General features: G+C 41.7%; 1 protein-coding gene across 2 annotated transcripts in view; it reads right to left on the bottom strand.

Moving 5' to 3' along the window:
* mid2 (midline 2) overlaps positions 1–5846 on the bottom strand; it is a 143301-nt gene extending 137455 nt beyond the window's left edge. The window contains exon 1 of one of the 2 annotated variants that reach the window (XM_022760089.1): positions 5706–5846. The gene's annotated coding sequence lies outside the window, so the exon portion shown is untranslated. The remainder of the gene's footprint in view (positions 1–5705) is intronic. The other variant, XM_022760087.1, reaches the window with a different exon arrangement.
* Between the last annotated feature and the right edge of the window lie 14772 nt (positions 5847–20618).

Genomic DNA, 20618 nt, shown 5'->3' with positions numbered 1-20618 from the left:
CAAGAAAAAATACTGAACATTTCAGCGTCTCAAACGCTGAGATGTTGTCAGATATGCTGCTTTTCCTCGTCTTAACATTTTAGTAAACTGACGGGCAGAGGTGGAAAGTAATGAAATACATTTACTCACGTTACTGTATTGAATACTTTTTTTGTGTATTTTGTATTTTTTTAAGTACAATTTAAAATCGGTATTTTGTATTTTACTTGAGTACGTTTTGACTCAAGTATTGTACTTAGTTACTTTATAAATCCTATCCGTTACTGAGTAAAAATAACAATTCAACCTACAGGGGAAAAATACGCACCATACCCATAGACAGTAAAACAATGGCCAGAACCAACAGTGACAAATGATGAGGGTGAGAGAGAAAACGTGAGAGTAAGCATGTTTAATGTTGTACCAATAAATGGATGAGCTCAACTAACTTTAAGCTGCTACTTAAACTGAACAAGAAGTTCAGTTGTTGTGAAGTTGTTGTTATTGCACTTACATTTGTTACACTTGTTCTTTAATTAAAAACAAAATAGTTTTGGATTTCTGACCCCTTGTCCTATTTTTACTACCCTCACACCCCACACAAAGAAAGTAACTAAGTAACTTTTACTTAAAGTACATTTCAAATGAACTACTTTTTACTTTTACTTGAGTACATTTTCAGATGAGTACTTTTACTTCTACTTGAGTAATATTTCATCAAAGTATTGGTACTTTTACTTGAGTACAATATTTTTGTACTTTTTCCACCTCTGCTGACGGGTTGGTTAGACAGTGCATGAGATTTGATGTTCGCCATTAGGAAATTGTGATTGCGATTAATTGTGAAAATAAATCAGCAGATTAATCACTTACGAAAATAACGATTAGTTGTGACCCCAGTATGTTTCAGTCCTGGGTTTTGAAAATTTTGTTGTGGGGGTTGGGGATTGTTCCTCCAGATATGAAACATGGTAAAAAAAAAAAATTGATATCTCACATTACATTTGAATGCATTTTTCTGCAGAGGCAGTAACATACCGGCTACTACAGCACACACCAACTGCACTTACAATCAGTGACACATAAACATTTGATACCCAACCATGTGTTTTTATTGTGCCTCTTTGGAGGAGGGGACAGGATGTCTGAATGTGTGTGTGCATGTGTGTGTGTGTGTATGTGTTTAGGCGTAAATGTGTGCACATGTGCATGAAGGGCATGGAGGAGGCAGCAGTCTCCCCAAGGAGGAATTTATTTGAAAAGAGCCTCCCATGACCTGGCTTGATCTCGTCCCTTCATTCTTCAGTGGGGGTTGCGCGTGCATGTGTCTCTGTCTGTCTGTATGTGTGTATGTGCGTATATATATATATATATATGTGTGTGTGTGTGTGTGTGTGTGCATGCTCTCTGTTGGGGATTTGCAGATCTTTGTAACGGCTGTCTGCCCCCCCCACCACACACACACACACACACACAAGAGGAGAGGACAGGGCTGCACTCCCATCAATGGCTCACAGCACTAATCTGACTGACAGCTTGGTGCAGTTTTCAGCCAAGAAACGGCCCACCAGCAAGGTCCAAATACCTGACTGCTGAAGAATCTTATCTGCCACGAGATGACGGAGGAGGAGCTGCTCTCCCTACGCTGCGCCCAGGCAAATGCTGAACCGCCTGTCTCACTCTCTGCCTCTTTTATCCGTCTGCTTGTTGTTTGTCAGCACTAGACTGTGAGACCTACACTTCTTTGGACTCAGCTGGATGTGACAGTTTGACAGACTGTCACAGTAACAAACTAAAAGGCTTTGGCATGACACTGTCGTAGTACCATTCTTCAGGCATTTGAAAGAACACCTTTAAACTTTCACCCTTCACATTTCATTTTTATAGATACGCACTTAAATGCATGTCTTTTTTTCCCCCCCTTACTTCTGTGATGTTGCATGTCTGTTGGTCTTAAGAAAGAAAGAGTGAAACGAAACCCTTTTTAAAAAAAAAAGAAAAAAAAGAAAAAAGAAACAAGTTCATAGTTTCTCTTAAAGCTGACTGAACACTTATTCTCTATTGTGCTTCTGTACCACTAATAAGGCAAAACTACAAAAGAGTCCTGCCACATCAGTAAAAACACCCCCACAAGCCATCTGCCTCGTTTCTTCCTCCTTCAGGGGCAAACTGTGAGCCCATTTAGTTAAGATGCCCACTCATCAATCAGTGGGGCTTTTCCACAAGCCATCCAACTCAGCTTGAACTAGAGGACCCTCATAATTGAATATTAAACCCCTGACGAGTGGCAAGGCAAACTACCGCGATGCTGACTGGAGGCTGTTATGTGTCGCTGCCGCTGCGATGGCAGATACGTGTGGTGCTGTTCAGAGCAGCATCAGTCACATCCCGCCTGCCCTCAGGTTAATCTGTCACACTGTCATAATTTCAATCTTCTGAAACGATAAGGTATCTGCAGACAGACGCACACAAACACTCGCACACACAGAGGTCCCAAGATGCAAGCAGGCATGAATTTACTTGGCAGGGATATACATTAACACAGCCGGCTTTAGCGGCAAAGCAGGGGCGCTGTTGAAATGGCTTTTCGTCCAGTTAGGTCAAGAAATGTATTTGACTTCTGGCGTATTTATTTTGCTCCATGTTTAATGCAGCATACTGAAGGAAAACAAGGAGGGAGGGATATGTAGACAGCAACAGATCAGACATAAAGATGAAGGAACAACATGTGACTCTGAAGTACAAATTTGATTGATTTCTAATATGATTTAAAAGCAAAATGATGAATCATAAGGATTTAAGAAACACCGAAAACTGTTTTTTTCTGGTGTTGTGCCAACATAATCTGATGTACGAAATGGATGTTGAGGCGGAACATGGTGTGGGAAGGTACTCTTGAAAAGTTCAAAGGATGCTTTGTAGACTGTTACAAATTTGGATTCTTCAAAAGTAAAAAAAAAAAAACAAAACTAAACAAAAAACACTTTCAGCAACAAAGATGCAACCGTAGTGTTTCTGGAGAAGCAAACTGAGTTTTCACATCTGTGCACGCTGATATGGCAGAACAGTGTAAACCAATTTTTGGGCGAGAACAATGACTTCAGTCCGGTGTCCCTAATGATCTGACACAACCTTTCTATTCTGCTTTTCAGTTGCCATTAACTGCCGACGCATCATACAATGCACTGCCAGCATACTCTGTTAAATCAATTATGAAAAATATGTAAACAAAACCAAACAGACCACACAACAAAACTGTTGTTTTTTTTTTTCACAAGATGCCGGGGAAAAAAAAAAAACTTCAACGAAAACAACATACCAGCCCCCCTGCTGTTTTGTGAGGCTCCCCGTGAGAGCCCGGCCAAGAGGCTGACTCTGAGAGAAATGCCTCTTTCACAGTCAAACTAGCATCTACTGTTGACAGACAGCCCAGAACAAAAACATCCTCATGATGCGTGCCCTCTCTGGCGGACGGATCTGTGAGGATAAAGCGATTATAAATGTGTGGAGAGCCTCCCTGTGCAAACAAAGAACGTGACCAATTGGTTTTTTAAAAGATAAACGGGAGTTAAGATGTTTCATTTTTGGGCCAGAGAGTAAATGATCTGTGCAACATTTAGAATCGTTCCAACTCATCAATGTTTAATAGAGTAAATCTTAAAAGGAGGGTAATGGACACTGTAATATTATGACCAAGCTAACTAATTTCAACTAAGAGTGCACTAATTATGTATGGGTGTTACGTTTCACTAGATGTGGGTCAGTTACATCTCCAACATTTTAATATTGCATGGGGGCTTTGCTATGGCAAGCAGAAGAGCAAAATAGAAATGCATTTAGCACACCCAGCCACTCTGCACATTTCTCCAACATAAAGTCCTCAGGTATATTCAGAAAAACATGTACTTGGCCAGTTTTTGATTGGCAGGTCCAGGTAGCTTCACGATCTTGCAAGCACACACGTGAAATTGACTTCAAGCAGGAAGAGAGTCAGCCAGGTGCACCGTCGTACAGTAGGTGTTTACTTCTATTCTTGGAAATCCTTGCAGCAGCAGCATCAACACAGAATGCCAACCTTCTGTCACAGCTATAATCATCCAAGCATTTAGAAGCTGATGCTCCGTCTTTCTCCTTGAAAAAGCCACTGCTCTTGTCATCATTATAGTGTCTTAATAATTTCATCTAAGGGTACAATTGGGGAGAGAGGGATAGGGAGGGAGGGAGAGAGGGAGAGAGAGAGAGAGAGAGAGAGAGAGAGAGAGAGAGAGAGAGAGGGAGACATGGAGAGGCTGAGAGAGCAGGCAGCACCCTGTAGATGCATGATGAATGAGGGTGTCAGCTGTAGTCACCAAACTAGCAGCGCTGTCTCTGAGAGGGTCGGGCCCCATGCGCCGAGACCTGTCTCATTAACCACAGTGATCATGCATTAACAAGAGAGCAAGTGAGAGTAGAAAAATAAATCATTCCCTATAAGACGGTGCACCACCAGCTTTTGAAAGTATAATAACCGTCTCAGTGGATTAAATGTGGTATCACTGCCACTCAGCGTGGCTCTGACATCATATCACACAGCACGGCATCAGGATTAGAATGTAATTATTTTGGGTTATAGTAATGACTTTAAGTAAATTTAAACAAATCATTTTTTATTTATTAGTGTCTGAACACACATTCAGAGGAAGGGACAGGCAGGGGCCGACACTTCTCAACACTGGACCCCAATTTCTGGCTCCTCATTGTTTTGGTATCCTGCATTATTGATGTAGAGCTGACAAAACCACAGTGCCTCCACTGTCACCTGCGGCACTGTCTCCACAACAACCACGCCGACATACTGTCACAGCTACTGCTGGGAATGTTAAGGGTTCATATTGTATTTGTTAGTGAGTTTGCTTCACCCTATGGTGCTACTATAGCATTCATATGGTTTCTGTAATATTCTATATTAGCCTATATGCATAGAATAAGAAAATTAAAAAAAAAACAAAAAACAGAAAGCATTCACAACTTTGATAACAACAATGATGTGATGGCTGTGATTAAAAAAAAACAGAACATGATCTCTCTGGTCCTCATGGATAGGAAAAAAAACCTTAGCACCTACATTACCTACTGCCTGTCTGAGTGGTAGCTGTCAGGGGCGTGGTCGGGAGACACCTCAGGTCAGTACCTGGGATCATATAGTACTACGACACTATGACGGAAGAGACAGATGCAACAAACGTGAAAATACTTCAACAAAACCCTCAAAAATCACCTGAGTGCGCTTCAACGACCGCAACACAGTCTCATTCACAGTGATTCCAATGAGAAACTGTCAGTTGTGTAGTGTTGTAGTGTAGTTTCAGCGTCCTCTAACACTTCTTAGCACCATGGTTTTTTTTTTTTCAAGGCACCATTTTAAAAACAGATTAAGGTATCAATATGAAGTCAGTGATGATGTGTCGCAGCACATGAGTGATGTGCTCTCTCGCCGCGCTCTTCAAATCACCAGATCAGTCACACTCTTTGTTTTTGCATCTTTCTTTCATGTTTGTGTGCAGGAGGGAGGGGGGGGGGATAAAGCTTTACATTCACTCTCAAGCAGCTGATCTGGATCATGATCCTGCTGCAGCCCAATAGCTATCCCGCGCACTACATTGCACAGCGTTTGCACATTGCACAAACTAACAGTGTGATTATTTAGCCAGCGTGTATCCAAACCACAGGAAAGAAGCGCAGCCTACCTCGGTCCGCCGTGACAGCTCCGTGTGTGTCGACTTGTAGCAGTGGATGGCAACAACGTGTGACGCTCGCAGTAAAGATCACAGTTGGGAAGCGCAGAAGTTTTGACGAGTCAGGGACTGAGGGATCACACACGCTGACAGTTGCCGGTGACGGATCTGTGTTTCACACACCAAGTGTGGAGTGTGTATGACAACGCCCCAAAACAAAACTGATCTGCTTGATCTACCGCCGGATCATTAACGCTTGTTAAGGATGTTGCTGTCCAACTCGGCTGTGCGCAACCAACGCTGCGCTCCCTCTTCCTCCCGACGTGGTCCCCAAACTAAAAGCTCCCCAAGGACACGTGACCAACCCACGGGGGACGGGAATAGCTCTTATTCCCTCACGGCAGCAGCTGGGATCGGTTACACCTCTGCTCCACTGCCCGTGCAACAAACTCAAGCTGTGCGCACCCTTACTCCTCCTCCACCCGCCCCTCCATCCCCTGTGGCCTCAGGGTGTCGCTGTCATTTGTCTTTACCTTGATATGCATCACATGAAACCTCTTCATGTGAAAATACACCAGTCTCAGCCTAAACCCATAATAAACTAAGAAAATTTGCCCAGACACCTTGTAGTGTTAAAACGTAGGTCGTGTTGACCCTGATACAGTGATTATTAAAGAGCATTTCAAACACCTTTGTATTAGACAAACCTTTTAAAGGGGCAGTGTGGCCAACTGTCCAATTCATACTCCAAACAAACAGGGCACAGCATATTGCCAGAGGTGTCCACCCCTATGGCAAGAAAGAAGAAAATGCACTCTTTGGTCCCTGCTCCCCCCTCCCCCCTCCCCTCCCCCTGTGTCATAGTTGACTGGCCAAAGGGAAAACTGGGACAAATTCTAGTAGGCTGCCGCATCAGTGGCCCAGTGTACTGTCAAAAAATCCATGAAATTTTTACCAACCCTCTTTGTCTGTCATTCAGAGTGCGCATGAGAGGGTGACCACTCACAAACAGGTTTCAGTCCACACCCGTTGTGGTTGAGCTAACATTGAGCTAACATTAGTCGTATATTTAAACTAGAATACTTACATATTGCTCCTTTAATCAGGCTTTCATTCATTCACACACCCTCCTGCTGGAAGAAGGAGCTAAGAGTTTTGGTAGCCAGACATGAGATTTCCTCTGACTGTAAACCTTTTCAGCCTGTGCTTCTAACATGACATAATCTGTGGCACCATATCTTTGACTACTTGCTGATTTTTCTTCCTGATCTATTTCTGCAGTATAAGGGCATGGGGAGATGTTATTTCCTCCTTTCCTCTCACTATCCCTGTGACAGCAAAACATGGAGCACTTCTATAGGTTAAAGTAGGCTGACTAGACATATATGGGGCTGACTAACTCTAATGGACACATTGTAGCCCAGCTGAGTGACAGAGAGAAACCTGCGAGCCAAGAAACATTAAGGCTACAAACAACCCATAATACAACCCTGTACTGGCTTGTAACTGAGGCTGCAGTCTGTTTCCTGTTATTCTCTTCTTGTAATGTTGTTTTATTTTATAGCGTAACTGGATACAATCTTTGATCAGCGTTTCTGTCGTCGTCTGCTAATCTCTCATATTATTAGGACTGGAATTCATCTTTAAAGAAACATTTAGTTGTCAACATGCAAAAGTAACTAAGAGCAGAATCTTGTTGCATGGCACATTATTTAAATGACATGGAGTACACAAACAGCCATGAGAGGGGATGCAAAGTTTAGGTTTCTCAGTAAGAATGATGTATTTCCAGAGTTGCTAACATGCACAAAGCCCCGGTTGTGCTTTGCATTAAAAACAAATCTTGCTTGGTTGAGAGCAAGGACGGATACCAGTTGCTCTACAGTTGGGCTCACACCAAACAAAGAATAATATTGTTTTTCTTGTACTTGCACTCTATGCACAATTCGTGTGTGCTTGTTCACAGATTCATACTCTGGAGAATAAATTGGAGGATATCCTGACCATATGTAGTGCAACAACTGGCTTGACCCGAACAAACAAACTGTATATATATATATATATACATTGTTATAAATAGAAGAAATACTATATAATCAGTAAGAGCATGGAAAAATGAATGCAAAGTCAACTTTATACTTCTATGAAAAAGAAGGGTTAATGTGCTGAGCCTGCTCTAGTCCCTCCAGCAAGCAAAGCAGCCTCCACAAAACAAAAACATATTGTCAAATTGTTGAATATTTACCTGTGTTATTAATGTTAATGTCAACTTAGAATTATGTGCTGCCTGTGCTTGACGGTGTGTGAAACGCACAGAGTTTTCACACTCGTTTATCAAACAAGATGCAAGATAATGCAAATGAAGTAGAGCAACAACTTGAGACCTTTCAGGCTAAGCCCACCTCCTCAGCTCCCTGTGGTCATGATTTAGAGGTGGGCGAATGGAAACATCTTTGCCTCTGCGATCATTAGCCTGCTGTGCTCATGCAGGCGGGGAAATGTCACATCATTACTGCTGTCTGTCTGCTCTGCATGCACAATGGAAACAACTTGCTGCTGCAATGGAAACCTTGGATTTGTGGTGTAATAAGATAATGATTATCCAGGAATAGGCCCTGGAATAGATGCTTGCAATTTGAGCATTTCCTTCCCTGAACAGCGTGGTGTTTGCATGGGGATTAAGCGATCAGTTTTTCAGGCAGCGATGATCAGACAGACCAATGGTTAAGTGCCATGTTGAGCTGACGTGGGTGTGCTGCTGAGAAAGACGGATATATCTGCTGAATTAAAGCCTTCAAACAGCTCGCAGATACAAATGGGACAGATGTTGAATGGTGGCAGAGCTGCACTGTCGTACAAGTTGCCATCTTAATTAGTTCCTCTGTGACAAGCTGCTCCTTCGGTGGAGACTAGAAGGACAACTTAATGCTGGAGGGGGAACTGATTGGTGGTCTTTGTCTCTCTGTCTGTCTCTTTTTCTCTCTCTCTCTGTCACATTAACCCACTCCGATCCCACACATACTGCCACTCACCATCTCCCTCCCTAACACAGATCATTATTGATTGTGTTTTGTTATACAGTGAATGTGACATGTGCAGTGCCAATCACGGTGTTTCCCAACATGCCTTTTCAACTTGGCTTATTCAGAGCTCAGTCTCTGTTTGGCCTATAAATGCAAACCCCAGAGATGGTATATAAAGGAAGTAACCAGGGGAGGGATCCACACCGAGAAGCAGCATTGAACAGGAGCTGAAGGCAAACTCCTCACAGCTTTGCCTGGAGAGTATATATGAATATTTGCATATGATCTGCGAAATAGGACCACTTACAGTAAGGTGTGGTAAGGCAGATGATGAGGGCATAGGGGTGCTGTAAATCCCTCCCGCCTTACATTTATGTTTATGCAGGAAATTTATAAGCTGGATCCCGCAGGTACAGTGTGTCCACAGGGCTGAATATCAAAGGTTGTGGGTGTGACTCTGCGCCAGTTTGAGAAAATTGAAAAACTGTCCGTTTCCCTCGAGGACATGTCATTTCTAGTTAGGCAGGTTTCATCTCGGTCAGGGTGTGAGTCATGTGAGGACACAGTGAAAGATGCAGAAACCACCCCTGGCCTAATGATGGCTTTTTACAAACATAGTTGTTGTGGTGGAGTTTTGGGGTTTGGCTGTCACGTAATTTCTAAGCAATCGATGTATTATGACACAGAATACACTTTTTAGATTGATGATGTCACACTGACTTATAATGTCACCTTACTCTTTTTTTTAACTGTAAACTACAGTAGCATCTCAGCATCTTTCAATAACACATTATCTGCAGTTGAAAGAGGTGTATTTTTCCTTTCAAAGAACTCCAGATGAGATGTCCTTATCCTTCTTTATCTTACTTGTGTTTAGGTAGAAAAGGATCATATCATCCTCTGGCCCAAACAAAGAACTCAACACACACATTGATAAAACCATTTTATCTTACAAATATACAAAAACAAAAAACACAGAGTAAAGCCTGATTGACTCTTACATTTGGATGATTTACACTCTCTTACACACTGTTCTCCAGACGTTCACTCACGTTGTATCACAGCAAAAAATGTGAATGAATTTGAAACTGATTAATGATGGCTCTTTTATATCAAACATATGCCATATTGTCTGATTTGATCACAGCAAACTGAACAAAAACAAAATCATCTCTTAGGCAGATGAAACCTGCCCAACTAGAAATGGTCAACACCGAGCATCTTATTAAACTCAAGGCCTCGGTGATGGTGAATTCAGTGCTCTTTTTTTTCTATGTAGATAAAGCTATGATAATCACATGGCGAGGCACAGCTGTCGTTGCTTTCCCTCCCATGAAAGATCAACCATCTCCTGCTGCTCAAGCTTTTTCAAAAGAATCAACACTATTATATTAGATGAACCAAACTGACAATGCCCAAAATTCTTTACTAATCATTGACAGTCAAGGTCGTAAAACATGGCAGTCTACACATAGAGGCTTTAAAGGTACACTGTGCAGTGTTAGACCATTAGTAGCACCATGGAGCAATACCTCTGTGAGTGGCTCCCTGTCTTGTTTGTATCATTCATGCACATGCTCACGAGCCCGATTTGACTGATCGACATTTGGTATTGTTAATGTGCAAAGGCGCAGAACCTGCAAAGGCAGAGAAGAAGAAGACTGCTGGCAAGTTAATACGCAAGTGAAAACCGCAGGATTTTAAATATTCAAAAAATATTGGCTTTCCAAATGTTTTTTTTTTGTGGATGAAAATCAAGGACACACTCAATAGACTTCGGTGAGAAGCACAGTCTTACCTTGTCTCAGGCTATCTCTGACTGACCTCAAGATCAACTTCTTAGTTTGTTTGTTTTGAGACTTCTTGGCCCTTTTCCAGAGGAGTTTTAAAACCTGATAAATTACACAATGAAGAAATACAGATGAACTTGTGAATCAGGACCTTGTTCTATATATATATATATATATATATATATATATATTATATATATATTAAATGAAAAGAAAAACACACATTGTCCTTGAAGTAAAACATCCACCCCTCATCAATCTTGCCCCCTTGGAGGTCGATAAAGAGTATTTAGTAATGTGTGCAGATAAGTGGCAAATTGCATTATCTCTCACAAAGCTCTCTTAATTTACATAGAGATTAGCCCAAAACATATTGTTAATCATTACAGGGCTTATGAATAGTTAATTGGAGAGGGATAACTGAGGCTGGGGAAAAGTAATAATTAATGAGGCTGGGTGCAGATGGGACAGTACGGGATACTTAATTAAATTTTGGCACCAGGAAGTGACCCATTTTTGAAGTTTTTTGGAGTGTGAGTAAGTTTAAAGTCAACTCAAACAAATCAAAAATGACTCCCTCCAACAGTTTTTATTCTTGTTTAAAATAATTTGTACATTTTTCTTAGCTGATATTTTTTCATCCTGGGAATTGTTTACATGTTTGTAATGAAAGTAGAACAGTTGTTAGCTCATTAGCTCACAGTTTTAAAAAGCTACTCTAATGAAACAAAGAGACTGAATAATCTTGGAACTTCTGATCAGCGCTCAGCTGTATGCCTGCACGGAGGCTAAAGAAACATCATCATGCCCAGTGGAGTCTTCAAGGACTGCATAATACTGTATATTATACATTATGTAAATATCGCAGCGGCTGAGTCGCTGCCCTCCTACTGTGCATGTTTAAGCATCTGAAGTTTGAAAACACTCCTTTGTTAAACAGCTCTGAGGATTTGGCTGCGTTTGCTGTGTGTCTGGGGTTTCCCGCTGCCAGCTGCTGTCTTTCAGCTCACTGTCCAGTCGCTTCTCTCAGTCTGTGAGCCGGGCACAAATAAAATCCTGCAATCACGCCGCCTCATAAATGCCTGAGCAGGGAGACGTCTGCTTGCAGGTGGCTGCTGGTTGAGCTATCACACACTGCGGGGACTGTTTTTATCTGTTTCGACGCCTCAGCTGCAGGTCAGCGAAAAGCAGGAATAATTGAACAACACCCTGGGCGATCAGGAGGCCTCTATATCTTGGTGATGAAATCCATGTCCATCAAATACACTGTTCACACCTTGACACAGTTTCAGCACTTTTTTATATGTCATTTTTTATAAAATTCCAAATTTCAAACATTGTACACTCCTCTCAGGTTTTTCAAAACTAACCTCCACCACTCACACATTCACATTTAATAAAAAGTTTCAGGTTCAAGTTCACTTGAACCCAAGTGTGCTTAGAAAAATAGGTCAGAGACACAAAGCCATTGAGAAAAAGAGTCGTAATTGAAATCCTGAATAATATTTTCTGGTTCCAAAAACATTTTAAAGCCTGCAGGAACCACAGAGCTGCACTTTGTACCAGGACTTTGTATTTGCACTGTTTGGATTAAAAACTAAATCAGATCATATAGTTTATGTTATGCAAGGTATGTTAGTTTGAACTTTACCCTTTGGAACAAATTGTTAAATTAAACATATTCATCTCACATCTACGGTAAAATACAGTAGCCTACATTTAAGAAATCATGCTTTTGTACCAGCTGAACAAAAGATTTTCTGAGTGACTTCGCTCTACTTTGAAGCTTATTGTCACAGAGTTTTTGCTTTAATTGTCATTTTAGAGAAGCTTTGGTCTGAAATTGTCTTCCCTGCCAATAGGTAGCTATGCTCGTTTCTTCTGTAATTGATAAGAGATTTGGGTCAGATGTGGTGTCACTGCCGTATCAGGCTCTGTACTGGAGGGAGTTCTCAAACACAAAATCATAAAAAAAACAGTGAAGTTGGAAAAGTGGATTGTTTGGGAACAGATTGCAATCGGATTAGCCCGGGTGTTCGTCAGCTGGGAAAAGGTTATCTTGCCCTCTACCACCATGCCACTGCATACTGACACACCACTGAGGAGACACAGACAGGAATTTGGATGTGTCTGATAATTTAGAAGCAGATATGAAGTGAGGTGATGAAGATGGTGTTCAGAAGGGGGGGGGGGCTGAGTTTTAAAACTGTGAACACCATCAGCTCTTCTCACTGTTGTAAGGCGAAGATGAAAAAAAAAAAAAGACAGAAAGAATTAGAGATGGAGAGCTAGCTTGGCATGTGAGTGTGGGTGTGGATGAAACAAGCTGGTGAATGAGTTGATCAAAGCTTGTGGTAGCTTTGGCATTTATTTCTTTGAACTTGGAAGCAAACATAGAAAACTGTAAAGCGATGAACTTAAACATGACATGGAACTTTGAAATAGTTTTTTCTCAGTTTTAAAGGGAAACCATGTTCGGCAGACGCTCTGGAAAACTTATAAGTAGCAAGTTTTCTAGGGCTTTTGCAGAACATGGTTTCTTGCCGGCGGTCCTTTTAATACAAGAGGTTATAATACAGAGTGCTACGTCTTCAAGGCAGATTGAAGGGTTCAGTGAGTCACTATTCGAAATTTATGAGACAGGCTGGGGCTTGCTGGTTAGCATGTAAACTTTTACTAACAGTAGAAGAAAAGATGTAATAGAGACATGAGTTAAAATTGGAGTTGCTTTCCGCCACTGGACTACTCTTGGTGAGTAAAGTAACGAAGCATGATGCTGAACTTGCACCATTTCTTCTAGACTGGCAAGGGAACAACTGCTAATGCTAACATTAGCTATGTAGCCATAGCAAAACTTCCAAATAGCTCCTTCAAGTGCTTTCTTCATCAGTATATCTCCTATATGTTTTGTCCTTGTGCCCCAAATGGAGCGGGAAATAATAAATTGGTCATTTTAAACACTCATATGTTTTACCTGCAGAAGTGCATTGCATCGTGATGTTAGGTTAAGGTTTCATTTCAGGATTGCAATGTGTTACATCTATCTGTACCAAGTTCCAAAAGTAAGCACTGATTGTTTTGTTTACATCTGAAGAATGAAAGCCACCAGGGTGGAGTAGTGGGTATCGCTTATGGCTTCTTAATTCTCGAGCTGATTAAATGTCCCAGTCCACCACTACATGAAGGCACCTGACGCCAGCCTCATACTGGCAGGATAAAACTTTACCCAGCTGCAGAGGCTTGTGGGAGCTGTCTTATGTCACAGCAGACTTGAAAAAAATATCCAAGAATATGCTCCTGCTTGCCCAGGAAACATCGTAGGATTAGAATACCTGGAGGGGTCTCTGATTATCTCGGGGCCCTGTCTACGACAGAGCCCTGGTTGGCTGTGGCCCACAAGGCAGTGTTGCCATCCTGAAATTGAATTTGGAAGGATTTAGTGGGTTTAAAGGCTTTGGCTCTCAGTGTGATGGAATCAGATAGGGGTGAAAATGCCAGGAAGTTGTGACAGACAGAAAAGGTTCGACAGTGGAACACAGAGTGAGAGACACAGAGAGAAGGAATTGGACACAGTTAAGGCAAACTGATGGGAAGAAAGTGATTATCCTGATTAAGTAAAGGTCGTTTAGTGTCTCCATGGCTTCGTCTCTTATTTATCTGACAGGCCTCACGTAAACATATTATTGTCATCAGGGGAAAATTGTGCAAACAACGATTTCATTCATGAACCATGTGACCTGATAATAAAACCGCTGTATTGTTGACAGGGCATACTGCTACACAGCAGATAGATAAGCCTGAAACTATTCACTCTGTTTCCGTTAGCACAGACAATGAGATTACAAGAAGCTCCAGTGACACCAAACACAATTTAAAAAAAAAATTGTACTATTGTGTTAACATGTGTATAGAATTCAACTTTTAATGCTTAATTTCTTAATGTCCAATAGAACTCCAGCATGTTTCTCCCCTGGGATGAATTCAATCAACATGAATATTTCAGCCACTGAATAATCAGTTTTGCTATTCTGTCACACTTCTGACTCGGTGAAAAAGGACAATTAATCCACATGAAAACCTGCACAGGGGAAAGGGAAATGAGTGATTGCTAAAATGTGAAATGATTATGGTGCTTGTGTAAAGAATTATGTAGGTGTGACAGACACATTGTCTTCAAATTAATTAAGAAAAAAAAAAATCCCAGCCTCAGAAATATAATGCATTACTTCTGAAAAGGAGACAGAAGCAAGTCAAGTTCCACGTGACTACATAATACTGACTTCAAAACGTTTGTGCATTTTAGATGGCACACTTACAACCCGATCTGAAAAGAAGAGCATCGTGCGGCAGTATTTCACTGCTTGATTCATTCATCATTCAGCTTTGACGTCCACCGTCTGTGTCTCTTTGATCTTGCTCTTTGTTCTCAATCAAACCCAGTTTCCTCTCTCCAAAGACACTATATACTCTCTGAGAAAACTCAACTTGATTTAGGGCAAAAATGCCATGTCATACCCCATGTCAGTTTTCTAAATGCATGGCAGCTCTGCAGGCATTGCACACTCGAGAGGTCATCAGCAGGGAGAAAGCACTGGCCAGTATGTCATCAGTCCTTTTGTGTTATGACATCAGACCGAGTATATTCTGTGTGGAAAGGGAAACGTGCTCAATGGTGCTGCACACCTTTTCCCAGTGAAGCATAAGAGCTTATAGGTCATCAATACATCCAGATAGTGCTGCCACAGCGGTAAGGGGCTTGTGAAAAGATGAAGAAGAGTGTATATGGGCTAAAACAGTCACTGCGACAGCAGGGTGTTTAAGCTGCAAAAGGGGCTCTGGCTTTTAGTGGTTTGGTAGTGAGACCTTGGAGTGGCAGGTACAAAGTGACAGCACTTTAACTTCACTTCCCTGATGGCTTTCCTCCTCAGCTCTTGACTTGTCGCCCACCCCCCCACCTTACCCCACCCCACCCCCCTCTCTCCCTGCTGTTCCCACTTTGTAGACCCACGGAGTCTTAGTGACGCCTTCCAGAGGCGGACGTTTCTCTCTGCCCAAACCTGAGGGTTGTGACCATTCACTTGTTGTCATGGTTCCCAAACAATCTCCCAAACTGTCAGTCCTCCAGGAGGGACTGCCTCGCCTTCAGCTGGCCACAGACTCAGCTTGCCTGAGGCATGACTGGAAGAAATAACTCAGAGGGAGAGATGGAGGGAGGAGGGATGGTAGAGAAGAGGTACATCTTTATCATGGGAGTGGTAAGGAGATACATTTACTGTAAAACAGATGAGCAAGTAACAGAATCCTGAACGCGGCAAGCCGACATAATGAAAATGTTCTGAGGACATTTCTCTTCAGCATTTCACGGAAGACTGCCTTAAAATATTTGAAAGCTCACTGGAGATGGTAAAAGAAGCAGCAGCTACATATTTAGATAGATGTTCAGCTTTTGTAGGTTTATCGTCAGTTTACAGTAAATGAAGTGTGACTTTAATGAGCATTCCCCCTGAGTGCCAGTTTGTCACTGGCAGAGAAAATGAAACAAAAAAAAAAGAAAAAATAAAAGAACCGAAATTGATAGCGAGCTTCATTTTGAATATGATGGGAAATGAGATGCAGCACAGGAAAGCACGCCACAAGCAGCCCAACAGCTCACAGACGAATATCACGCTGTGTTGTTGGGCAGACATCAAAGGCAGAGGCCTCAAATTTTTTCTCTGTCACACTGGGTGACCCAGCGGCACTTCGCTTCCTCCATATGTACACAGACAAGTTGATGCGTGACGCGCACTAACCCGTACAATCACACACAAACACATGACACTCACACACTCTATTCACTCCCAACATGCATGCTCCTTTACCACCTAAACTATCTATTGTCGTCCTGCTTTCCAAGAAGTGGCATTTTATTTGCTTCCAAAGTCAACTAACCCAGCACCCAGACACAGTATCACAGTTGGGAATCGGTCACAGTTGTCTTGACCTTTGATCCCAAAGTCTTTGAAACCTGGGCACCGTGTCCCACCGGCACCACCGACCCCACACAGCCCCTCCCTGTGTGACATCTGTGGAAATGTACACCAGTGTGTTTGTGACTAAAGTTAGCATGGGAGAAGTGGAGCCACACGGGGAGAGAGGTGAGAGGTGAGGATGTATTCACACTCTTACAGTCCTGGAATGCTGGGCTCTGGCTTTCAAAGGGACTTTGGTTCCTCTGAGGACATATAACATTTCAGTGGTAGGTTTAACTCGCCGCATATGGAAATCACAAATGATTCTGTATTATTTAAGGAATAAAAAAAACAATAATAACAGGACTGTTTTAAAGCCAGCTGAAAGTCATAGCTAAAAATGTCAGTTTCCTATCACTACATTTTTTTCTCCAAAGTCACTTCCTGATTTACAAATTGAGGCAAATTATCCGGATTATAAAAGCCAGTCATTTTTATCAATCAGACGCCAAGGAGTCCCACGGTAATCACAAAGGAGAACACACAGACTGCTATTCAATTAGCATTTCATTACAGGACTCTTTCCAGTAATTGACTATTTAGGCGACTTATAAGTTTTGCGCTCTGACAGTTATGAAATAGTGTCGTAAAGAAGCTTCATTTTATTAATATAAGTGCTTTATCCACACACACACACACACACACACACACACACACACACACACACACACACACACACACACACACACACACACAGACAGACACACACACACACATCCATGCGTGCAACACACACACAGTAAGTAAAAACAGCACATTGCATTTAATTGCATTCTCCCAAAATACTGAATGAAAAAATGAAAAAAATGCTTTTGCTACACAAAACATAGTTTCTATTAAAAACAGCTGCAGGCTGCTTATCCTCTTTTGATGACCTGGGAATTCATTACAACAAAGCACACGAGCAAAATTTCAAAATGAAATTATTTCATTAATTAATGAATAATCCCCATTAGTTTACGATTCCCTACTCTACAGTGTGACTGTGCTAGTGGATGGACTTCAGGCCACCTGCTGTTGCCCGTGTACTTGGTCTAATGATGCTGGTCCAGAGTAGATAAGGCCCTCTCCATGGAACAACTGATGGGATTTAATTAACAGAGAGTGACAGGGCCTGGTAGCTTTTTTTTTCTTCACTCTGTCACGCAAGATACAACTCTGCTGCACAGTGCAGAATGTTTCATTTTAGTTTTGGGCTTGAGGGAATTACTCCAGGCAGAGTTTTTTTTTTTTTTCAGAATGGTGACGCAAGAAACAGTAGACATTGCCTCTAACCCTGGATTAGTACTTCCACTGTGAGAGGCTTAGTCACTGACACCACTTCATGCCTCAATTTCTCTTAAATGTTGATGTGTCATCATCCTAATGACCTAAAAAAAATAAGAGTGAAGTTACTTTTGGCTGCGCTGAGGACATGGTTTGCTGGCGTGTTCGCCTTCAACCTGCCACCGAGGACACACATCCTCTCTGACCGGCCAAACAAATGCTGAGTGCCAAAACCGGACTCACAAGCAAACAAACATGCATTCATCAGCAGTGTCAGTCAGTCACTAAACTGTCACAACACGGCAGCTTTCAGACACACAGGGGGGCCGTTTCACCCTGGTCAAGATTGTTTTTAAATCCATTTTTAACCCACGTCTCCCTCATCACTCACGCAGACAACAAATGAAGTGGTAAAGTTGTAAATAAACATGTCCATTGTTCTAATGCCCTACGAGGGCTACGCTGTAATTACCCAAGAGGAGGTGGACTCTAAAAGCCAGACAAGGCTAATCAATGCTGATCCACAGTACAGTGAGCAACAGAAGCCTCCTCTGAAACACAGGGGTCAATCAGGGAGAGTGCTTCTGCCATTTCCAGTTTATATGCAGTGGAACATAAAAAGGGCTGGAGAGGTTGGGGTGGGATGCTTTTGATCTTAATTCTGGGCACCAAATTTTTAATTTTCCGTTCTCTCGTCATAGATATTTTCCTCTGTGAGTGGGTGGTTTTTTTTGTAAACCACGACCAAAGCTACATTTTCTCATGTAATCTAACCGCAAGCAAAGACTTAGCTTCCTAAAACCAATCTTACCTCATAATCAGGTCTTTCTTTCTTGCCTAAACCTCACGATCTGACTGCTAACCTTTCCGCCTGACAACACATACAAAAACTTGTCTTATTTATTCTGTTGTCTCATTTCATGCAGAAGAAACACAACACGGGTAGATCCATAATTTATGTCCACAATTGTATTTCAGAAGACACTTTTTGAATATGAATCTTATTTTTTGTTTGTGTCTGTTTCAGGGTTGTGTGTCTAGTGTGTGTGCATGCATAAGCACCAGACAATAAAAGAGATTAGATGTCAGGGTTTAGAATGGGACCCTCTTAACTGTGTGTGATTAGACAAATATTAAAATGTGGCAGATGTTTTATTGCATGCTTTTAGCTGCGACAGTTTCATTTATTTTCCTTCCATTAAAGATAATCAATACTTTATTGATTACCATTACCATTTTTGCTCCATTTCGTGAGAGGCTCCTGCACACGATCGTAATGGAAGCGCGGGCACAGCTGGGTGATTATGAGCACATGTCAATACCGATGTGGTTAAACAGTTTTCACGTTAATCAACAGCTCATATTTTATTTTCAGAAGCACCTCACCATGCTTCCGTGCATATTGTTAAAACGTTCATAATTGGAATTGCAGTGGATTCTATTAATAGTGATAAGGTGAGAGCTGTGTGGAGGCGTGATTTTAAGAAGCTGCACTGGCAGAATTATAAGTTCAGCATCAGCAGCAAGACAGGTCTTTGGTAATTTCTTTCTTCCCACTCATATTGCATATTTCAGAAAGCTTCCAAGCTCCGTTCCACTTTCCCAACAAAAATATCTGTCTGGAGCTGAGACTCTACGTGTTACCAATTATCATTACGTAGGCTGCAACCCGAGTTCCCATTTAGTTGTAATGTTTCCCAAAAGATAGCAAAACCATAATGAAAAAAAAAAAAGCAAAAAAAAAGCCTTGACTCAGAGATTGTTAGATGCGATATCTAAATGCTGCTGTTGAAAGTGCATCAGCTGCTAGGCATGAATCCGTTTGAACTTCAAACAAGCTGGAGACAAACGTAGGGGAGAGATCAAGCACGTAAATCAAAGTAGCAGCACTTCAAAACACTGACTGCAGGGACAAGTGAATCGTAATTGAGAACACTTAAATACATTTGAATGAAAAAACATGTTCTTTTAAATTATAGCAACGTGTTTAAAAAAAAAAAAAAAAAAAAAAATCTGATTCACTATTCCCTTTGCTTCTCATATATCAAATCTTATCATTCTTTATTTATCATGCCGAGGTCTGAACATAAAATACATTCGACATCATTACATTATGGATTAATGGACATCATGGTTCATTCACAACAATCTATTTGGTCCAAATGTTATATTTAGCCTGAGCTCAAAGGTTTCTCCAGGCATCTGTCGGAGACAGAGAGGAGAGGAGTACCAAAGCTGATTCCAGATCTAGAACTTGTCGAAAAGCACCATCAAAGGATGTGCAGTCATTTGTATTCGACTTTAATCACCCCAAGTCTAATTAGTGGACAGCAGCAGATAAAAGTTTTTCTCCAGCAATTCTAGGGGTGTTGAGGAGGTATGAGATGGGTAAAGCCTGGGCTCTGATAGAAAACAAAGCTGAAGGCAAACAGTGAAAGGTACTGACACTGAGTCAATACAGGTTTCCTCAGCCAGGAAGACAGACCGAGACGGAGCGGAAGATACCTTAATGGTGAGATACAGAAAAGAAAAAGGGTGAAAGCATACAATTAAAGTTGAATAGCGAGAGAGATGGTAGGGGAGAGCACTGGAGTGCGTGAGACCGAGCTTTGACAGTAGGGGGGTGGGGGGGTTCAGACCTCAGTTTCCTGACAGCGGTAATTATTTCCCTGGCTTAACTCATGGCCTGAATCTCCTTCACAGCCAACTAATGCTCGGCACTTGAGTTCGGCGCTGTATGTTCCTGTGATGAGAGATTGCCTGTAAAGAGTTTGTGCTTTACTTTTCTACAATCCAAGCCAAACCAGTGAGGCACACTTCTTAAAGATGACTGGA

This window comes from Seriola dumerili, unplaced genomic scaffold (genome assembly GCF_002260705.1).
Source record: "Seriola dumerili isolate Sdu_G_001 unplaced genomic scaffold, Sdu_1.0 BDQW01000331.1, whole genome shotgun sequence".
Taxonomy (NCBI): domain Eukaryota; kingdom Metazoa; phylum Chordata; class Actinopteri; order Carangiformes; family Carangidae; genus Seriola; species Seriola dumerili.
Note: the sequence above shows the minus strand (reverse complement) of the source record. Positions and strands in the feature narration are given on the sequence as shown.